The sequence below is a fragment of the Chaetura pelagica genome, unplaced genomic scaffold (assembly GCF_000747805.2).
Source record: "Chaetura pelagica isolate M959 unplaced genomic scaffold, ChaPel_1.0 scaffold32, whole genome shotgun sequence".
Taxonomy (NCBI): domain Eukaryota; kingdom Metazoa; phylum Chordata; class Aves; order Apodiformes; family Apodidae; genus Chaetura; species Chaetura pelagica.
The window spans coordinates 663,092-671,082 of NW_009952368.1; the positions used below are offsets into that span (position 1 = coordinate 663,092).

Sequence of the window (7,991 nt, forward strand, 5' to 3'; positions counted from 1 at the left end):
GATCTCACCATCATCAAGACGGAGAAGGTGGACATCGAGCTGTTCCCGTCCCCCGGTAAGCGCGCTGCCCTCCCTGTCCCGAGGGAGCCCCGTGGGTCCCTTCTCCCCCGTTTTCCCAGCGAGGTCGGGGGTGGGAAGATGCTTTCCCAGTCAGGGCTGGGGTCTGGGGTGTTTTTTTGGGGGGCTGTGTTTGGTGTCTCTGCCCCGCAGCACCGCTGGGGGAAGGCGAACTTGCTTTCCGAGCAGTTTTAAGACTTTAAACCTCTTCCCCCCCGTCCACCCCTTCTCTTGAAAAACAACCCGTCCAGCCTCCTTATTTTATGCCTCTGACATCCTCGGGGGGATGTCTGCAGGCACCTCCGGCTGGGGGGCAGGAGAGATGCGCTCGGGTGGGTTTGGGGTTGTTTTTCCGAGCTCCTCGGGACTCCCCCGCCCTTCCCCGACGGCCCCGCACGGGCTCCGCAGCGGGACCGCGTTACCGCATCCCTCGCTGGGAAGTCTTGGCTGGTCCCTGCGCTCCCGGGGTCTGTGAAGCAAAAACCCAGCGGTGCCTCCTCTGCTTAAAACCGCTGCTTTGATTTATTTTTTCCCCTCTCTCTGGAGCTGGAGAGCTGGGTGGGGGAACAGTGCGGGAGCTATCAGAGATAGCAGCACGTTGCTATTGACCTGGTAACGAGGCGTGTGCTTTTTTTGTGTTGTAACGATAAGTTGAGTTTTTGCTGGCTGTGGTTTGTGCTGATAGTTTAGCCTTTACCATAGCAAAGGCTGTTGTTCACCTATTGATGTCGGCTGACTGCCTGCTGATCCCAGACACTGATCTGATCGCAGCCGAGGCAGAGGATGGGGCTTGGAGGGCCTGCAGGGCAAGAAAACTTTTATTTTATGCCTCTGACATCCTCGGGGGGATGTCTGCAGGCACCTCCGGCTGGGGGGCAGGAGAGATGCTCTGGGGTGGGTTTGGGGTTGTTTTTCCGAGCTCCTCGGGACTCCCCCGCCCTTCCCCGACGGCCCCGCACGGGCTCCGCAGCGGGACCGCGTTACCGCATCCCTCGCTGGGAAGTCTTGGCTGGTCCCTGCGCTCCCGGGGTCTGTGAAGCAAAAACCCAGCGGTGCCTCCTCTGCTTAAAACCGCTGCTTTGATTTATTTTTTCCCCTCTCTCTGGAGCTGGAGAGCTGGGTGGGGGAACAGTGCGGGAGCTATCAGAGATAGCAGCACGTTGCTATTGACCTGGTAACGAGGCGTGTGCTTTTTTTGTGTTGTAACGATAAGTTGAGTTTTTGCTGGCTGTGGTTTGTGCTGATAGTTTAGCCTTTACCATAGCAAAGGCTGTTGTTCACCTATTGATGTCGGCTGACTGCCTGCTGATCCCAGACACTGATCTGATCGCAGCCGAGGCAGAGGATGGGGCTTGGAGGGCCTGCAGGGCAAGAAAACTTCTGAGTCCTGTTCCTTCATCTGTCCCTGCTGTAACCCCGCTGTGGAGGGTTTACTGGGGTTTGCACAGTGCGGGTGAGAAGAGGAAAATCAAATTAAAGATAGAGTTGTGAGTTCCTTTGCCAGTTACCAAGTTTCTAGGAAAGCCAGAGGGGGGGCTCAGCCCCTGCCAGGCAAGATGATTTCAGGCTGCGTGTGGGAAATAAAATGACAGCTGAGTGCTGCAGTGCCAGGGGCAGAGGGCTGGGTGCTCACACTGGAAATAAACGCTTGGGTAGGATAAGCTTGTCTGCAGAGAGCTCTGGGGAATCTGCACCACGGGCTTCGCTGTGTCCCGTGTGGGGAGTGATCCATCTGTACCTGCATCTGCAGAGGACCTGGTTGCTAGTTGTAGCCCTCCTGAGCCTGCCTGTCATGTGTGGGCTTGGAAGGACCTGGCTTCAAAATAGGGATGCTAGGATGGTATTTCAGAGCACCTATGCGGGTTAAATGAGGGGCTCTGGTGGAGCTGAGGGGCAGTTTGTGCCTATTTCCTTCCTTAAGCTTTGGTTAAAAGTGCATTTACCAGAGACTAATTCCTGCCCTTCAGGTTGTGCTGGCAGTCTGCTTGCTTGCAGGGGGAGAAAATGAGATAGGAAGAAACTCCTGGTCCATTAGGGCAGAGCTGGGGGGATGCAGGGTTTATTTTTCAGTTCAGACCGAAGTATCCGTTCAAATTTGCATGTCTCCTGGCAGGGGTGAGAGCACTTACATGTCATTTAGGTGTCTGAGCGTTGGATCAATGTGCTTTGTGCCTAAAGTGAGGACTCCGTGTTTTGTTCTGCCTCAAGTTCATTTTCTTCCCTCCATGAAAACTTGTTTTCAGCTGATGTCAGCAAGCAATTTTTAGACTTGACCCAAAGTTTAAACTTGGGCAGGAAGAGCACGGAAAAACAAAAACCAAAAAGGTAAAAAAGAGCTGACTCCCTCTCGACTTCAGCTGCAGTTGCTTCTGTTTTGGTGGCTGCGTGAACACTGCGAGCCAAAAAGGTCAATGTTGTCAATTAGCTGGCTTAACCTCATTTCCCCTCTTTTTGAGAATGCTGCAGCTTTCTTGCTTGGTCAGATTGATGTTGAGAGAAGGAGTAAGGATGGTGCTAACTTATCTTTCTGGGATCCAGCGATGCCATGTGTAGGGGATGTGACTTTACTCTACTCTTACCTGTTTTGGCTTGTGTTTGAGGATGCCACTGCTCCCTGATGGCTCGTTCAGCCCTTGGTCTGGTTGCTGAATCTGCCACTAAATGTGCCCATTGCCTTTCTTTTCAAATGCCTCGCTGAGAAGGAGTCTGACCTCTCATTCCTTTGCATGTCAGCAAAGAGCAAAGCAGGTTTGCTTCACGGCACCCATAGGGTTAACCTTAAGATGGGAGAGTCGTTACAGGCAGAGGTTTTCAATTGTGCAGGATGTTTAATGTGCCAGGTGCTTGATGCCCCGTAAAACTGCAGAGATGCATTGGCCACACAGCACCGTCCCCCTCTCACTCCCTTGAAATAAAACCCTCCCCCAACCCACACGTGCAGGCAGCCTCTGTGTGTAAAAGTTAGATGGGATTTGTAATGTGTCCAAAGGGTTTAAAAATAACCTGAAAGGGATGTGAAATTGTACAAAGCTTCCAAAGGCCAAATTCTCCCCTGCTGTTGCCAGCAAGAATGTGTGCATGAGATGAGTAGGTCAGGAGCCAAAAAAACCCCTGGTGGTGGGCTTCTCCTTTCATATACAAGTTGTATATGCACATCTTATATATGCACGTGTTTTCACCGTAAGGGTCTGATGGAGTTGATGGTAACATCAGTCTTGATTGCAGCTGTATCACTGATCCACCAGTGAGTTGGTGGAACTTAGTTTACTGCCTTTTTTCCAGCTAAAAACCCAAACCATGTGAAAATCAACCCTGACGAGAACTTAACCTTGCAACTGGTAAACGTTGCCCTCTGTGCATCAATTTGTTTCCTCCACTTCTGCAAAGCTCTGGTTGCTCTCTGTGGTCAGAATTAAAAGCAGGTCTGCAATCCTTGCTGGAAGCTGGCAGCATGTCACTGGGACTCCCAAGTACTGAGAAAGAATCTTGCTAATGCAGCAAGGTACCATAGAAGGGCTGTAATTGCGGGTGGTGATGCTGGGCATCACAGGAGATCCTGGGCTCCTCATCCTCCTGCATCCATTCCCCCTCTTGCTTCCTTTTCCTGGAGGTGGGTTGTGGGCATAGTGGTGGATTAGTTCCTGCCTGGCCTGCAAAGAGGACTTGGTCTGTGCACATGCAGGGCAGAAATCCTGGCTTGGAGGGACAGAAGGACCCTGTGCATCCCAATGCTTCACTAGGGACAGCTGGGAGGCAGACGTGTAGTTTCCATTGGTCTGTGCGTGGGTGGCATCCCAGGGGTGTATTTTTTTATCTGGCAAGAGGCTTTAGCTCTGTTTAAGGTTTGGACAACATAAAGTAGGGCTGAAGCAAGATTCCTCCTGCTGTGGTTGCTGCAGGGTACAGGGAAGCCAATAGCTTCTCTGCTGTGTTGGTCGGTGTAGGACCTGCCTGCATTACCTCCCACAGCCAGGTCAATCTTTCCTTTTTGTCCTTTATTTCACTTCCAATGCAAGCAAATCAGGGAGTTTGCATTTAAATTGAGTTTTCTGGCAAATGCATACCTGGCTCCAGTGCCTTGCTGCAGGGAAATGGCAAAGTGCTTGGCTGTCTTGAGTGATCTCCATTGCAGTCTCGGGATGGGATGGATCCTTCATCCTTCCCTCTGTCTCATCTAGGGAAGGCAAGTTTCCAGCCATTCCACCCTTCCCAGGTATATGTATCTGCACAGAACAGTGTCACAGCTGGATCAGCCCCTTCAAGCAGAGTCAGTTTGGTAGCTGGTTGGAGATAAGAGCAGTGCACAGGAACTTGGAACACCAAAGGAAGGTTTGACCCTACGTTATCCTTGCCCAGCACCCAGGCTGCAGGCTGCTCCCTGCGGTGTCAGTGACTCAGTTTCTCTGCTGCTCTTAAATCAGTCTTGGTGATGGTGGCTTTGCATGGTCTCATTTTCGCATGTGGGTTGAAATAGCAGCGAAGCTCCAATATTTCCCTCTCTGCTTTGAGATGTTCCATCCCTTCCCGTGCACCGGTTGCACTGGAAGAGCATTTACCTTGTCCTCACCCGGACCCTTTCGTGCTCATGAAAGGCCTGAGCGTTTGCCTGGCAGCTCAGCAAAGCCTGGGGAAAGGGAACAAGCACTGAAAGGTGAAGTGATTTCAGGGATGCACAGAATTGCATTCGGCATCTCTGAGTGAAGCTTTTGCTTCTGCATTAACAGCAAAGGTGAGAGCTGAGTTTTGGCTGAGGATTGGTGTGTGTGGGCTTGAATCATCAGCCAACAAGGGCCAGGCTCTAATAAACTGAGGGCTTTGGACTCCTGGCATTTTCGATGTTGATTGCCTGTGGAGGAGGTGAGAATTTCAACTGAAAAAGACCAATTATCTTTCTATGCATTTACAAAATGCCCATTACTGTTGTATCCAGCTAGGATGGGTGAATGAGTTTCCCTGGAGGGAGGGCGCTGTCTGCACCTGGCTGCCACCAACTCCAGCTTTTTAAGTGTCAACTTCTGTCTACTTAAGTGAGAAAGCTGTGAAAAGAGGTGGAAAGGGCAACCGTTCCTTCAGGGATACCTCAGCTAAAGCACATCCCTGATTACAGCATTTTTAGCTTGGGTACAGGGACTGAGATTTCCAGGAAAGAGGAGCAAAGCTCCATTCCTTCCACTTTTTCATCATAAGCTCCCCAAAGCATGTAACAACTGTGTAATTACAGTGTTGTTACACGAAGTGGCCGCTAATTTGCCATGTAATTACAGCGTGCCATGCTTTGATAGGCCTTATAAAATGAAGGGATAAGGCAGTCTCGTGCTGGAGCTCCCCAAAGCGAGCTGACAAGCACGTTGTATGCCATCCAGCTCTCCCAAATCCATAGCAGATTGCTGGCAAGGAGGAAGCATTCATGCTCTCCAGCAGGACTATGGCATGCAGAATTTTACAGCTCTTGAGCAGGTTGCAGTGCAAAAGCAGTGGTGCATCCTCCTGGATGGATCCCTGCTGGGTGACCGAGCTGGGGGGGCAGAATTTAGAGTGTAAAAGTTGTCCTGTGGTTAGGCCTTGGAATTATTCATTTGATGCTGGAGGCAAAATTTAGGGTTGTAAACATGCAGATCTGTAATCCCAAATGGGTATTTTCAGTTGTAGTATCAGCTGGGATTTGGGAGAAGAAAGGAACAAATTCGGGTGGCTTTGTCCCAGACAAGAAGGGGTCTTTTCCCCTCTGGGCTGTCAGCTTTGTGCACATGAACTAGGAGAGCAAGTGTCACTGCTGTCCCTGGGATGGATGCAAAGGATGGAGCTGGTGGCATCTTCTGGGCTTAAAAATTTTGCTTGGGGAGGACCTGTGTTTGGTAGGAGGGTGCCAGGGGACTGATCAAAGTGAAGAAGCAGAGGATGATATGCCTGTCTGGAGCATTAAAGCACCCCTGGAGCCAGGGACTGGCTCTTCATTGCACTGGGAGTTCGGGGATCCTAAGGGAAACCGGAATCTTCCTCATGGGTGCAGGATTGTGCCTCTGTAGGTTGAGACCTGACTCCCAGCTTCTTGGCTGCAAGTCATGGGCAGGTTTGCAGCTTGTCCAAATGAAGCCAGGGATATATGCTCTGATCTAGCATAAAGCCTCATCACTGCAGAAGCCAGTGGGACAAATCTGTAGCTGATCTAAACTGTACAGCTGTCTCGCAGCCAAAAACTGGGCCTGCATGCCCCCTTTTTTTAAACCCACGACATAGTTAGGCATCTCAGCTCTTTTGTTCCTTTTCCGTGACTAAACTGCTCGCTGCTTGTGTTTCTTTTTTAATTTTTTTCTTCCTTCATTGTGTAGTTTATAATCTTCCAACTAGATACAGAAAAAAAAAATGTGTTTGCAGCTCTGGCCAAGAAGGCTCTGGGCTCCCTGGCGTGGGGCCATGCTTACATCTCCAGTCAAAATACTGCTGGTTAAACAATAAATATTTATTGATTCTCCTACAAGCTCCTACATTTTTCCCAGGTGCAGTGGAATTTGAGGGGGGGGCCACTTGAGTCCTGCAGATCCCAAACTGGTGAGATGGCTCCAGAGATAACGGCGCTCTAGTGGTGTCAGATGCAGAGGTGACCCCTGGGTTCAGTCCTGCTCTATGGCCCCTCACATCCAGCCTGGAGATCTGCTCTCTTCTGTCCACCCTGGGTTTGCAGATTTGTGCCTGTAACTGCTGCAGGCTTTGGTGATGATGATGTGAAAATGTGCAGATCTGCAGGTAGCTTTACCTCCCTCAATATCTCCTTGAACCCAGCAGAGATTCACATCCTGGGGAGGAGATACATACTTGGATGTTGGGTCCAAAGAGGTGGCAAAAAAAAATACATAAAATAATTAAAAAATCAAGTTAGTTTCATTTCAGAATTTGGTTAAAAGGCTCAGCCTTTGGGTCCAGATTGTAGACACCCACCAGATCTGAAAGCATGTAACGTTAACAGGCTGCAAATGTTGGCATGCAAAGCCTGAGCTCCTGCAAGGCTGCGTGTGTTTAGACAAGGGCAAAGCTTTTGGTGTTTGCATTCAAAAGTGCTCTATGTCCCTCTGTTCCCTTCTCCAATGCAATGAGTAACTTTTGGCTTGTTTAGCCCTGGATGGGGGCCGCGACCCAGAGCTCTCCACCGTTTCTCACCTTCCTGGACTGTGAGATTAAACCACTTTTTTGTGTTGGGTGTGTAGGGATTTTTCCCACTCAACTGGCAAAAATCTGAGGCCTGGTTTGTTCTGCTGGTGCATCAAGTCATTGAGGCAATTTCTGTAGGTGCAGGACAAGGCAGGTGTTATGTTTTCTCCCATCTCCTCCCCTGCCTCCTGCTGCACAATTTTTTGGCATGTCAGTGCCTGGCTCCCTCCATCCAGTGACCTGCTCTGTGCACCACACAGGTGGACCAGAAAAATAACAACAAATGCAAGGAAGAAATAGCAGGTTTCTTTCCCAGAGAGGAAAAATCCCCTTGTTTCTGTGGCTCCCTCTGGTTTGGGAATGAGAGCTGAAGATCAGAGGTTGCCGTGAGCCCTCAGCTATTTGCTGTGAGCTGGTGGCAGCCCTGGTTGTGGATTGGGATGTGGAAAATCACAGGGCTCTGTCTGGGTCTGAGCTGGTCGGGTTTTGGGGCTGTAATTCCCATCCCCATCATCTCTGGGCTGGTGTTGGACACAGCAGCAATCTCCTGCTCCAGCAATCCACTGCTTCCCAGCTTTTTTGCTCCTGTTAAGCCTTTATAAATCCAGAAGAGGCAGAGCTCTGCCTCTTTGATCTCAGGTGACTGGTAGAAGACCCAGCGTTATTCAGATCACAACAACCAGTGGGCTGAGCTGTGCTGGCTCAGCACCCCCCAGCACCCTGGGTGGGTTTGCAGGGAGAATTTCTCCCCTGTAGGACAGGACTGTGTGTAGGAAACCTTTCCTGCT

At 50.4% G+C, this 7,991-nt stretch overlaps 1 protein-coding gene across 2 annotated transcripts in view; it reads left to right on the forward strand.

The window, feature by feature from the left end:
* ETS1 (v-ets avian erythroblastosis virus E26 oncogene homolog 1) overlaps positions 1-7,991 on the forward strand; it is a 67,327-nt gene that overhangs the window by 22,456 nt on the left and 36,880 nt on the right. The window contains exon 1 of one of the 2 annotated variants that reach the window (XM_010008087.1): positions 10-55. The exons of the other annotated variant lie outside the window; for it this stretch is intronic. The gene's annotated coding sequence lies outside the window, so the exon portion shown is untranslated. Of the gene's footprint in view, positions 1-9; positions 56-7,991 lie in introns of those variants that run through there. 2 annotated transcript variants of the gene reach the window in all.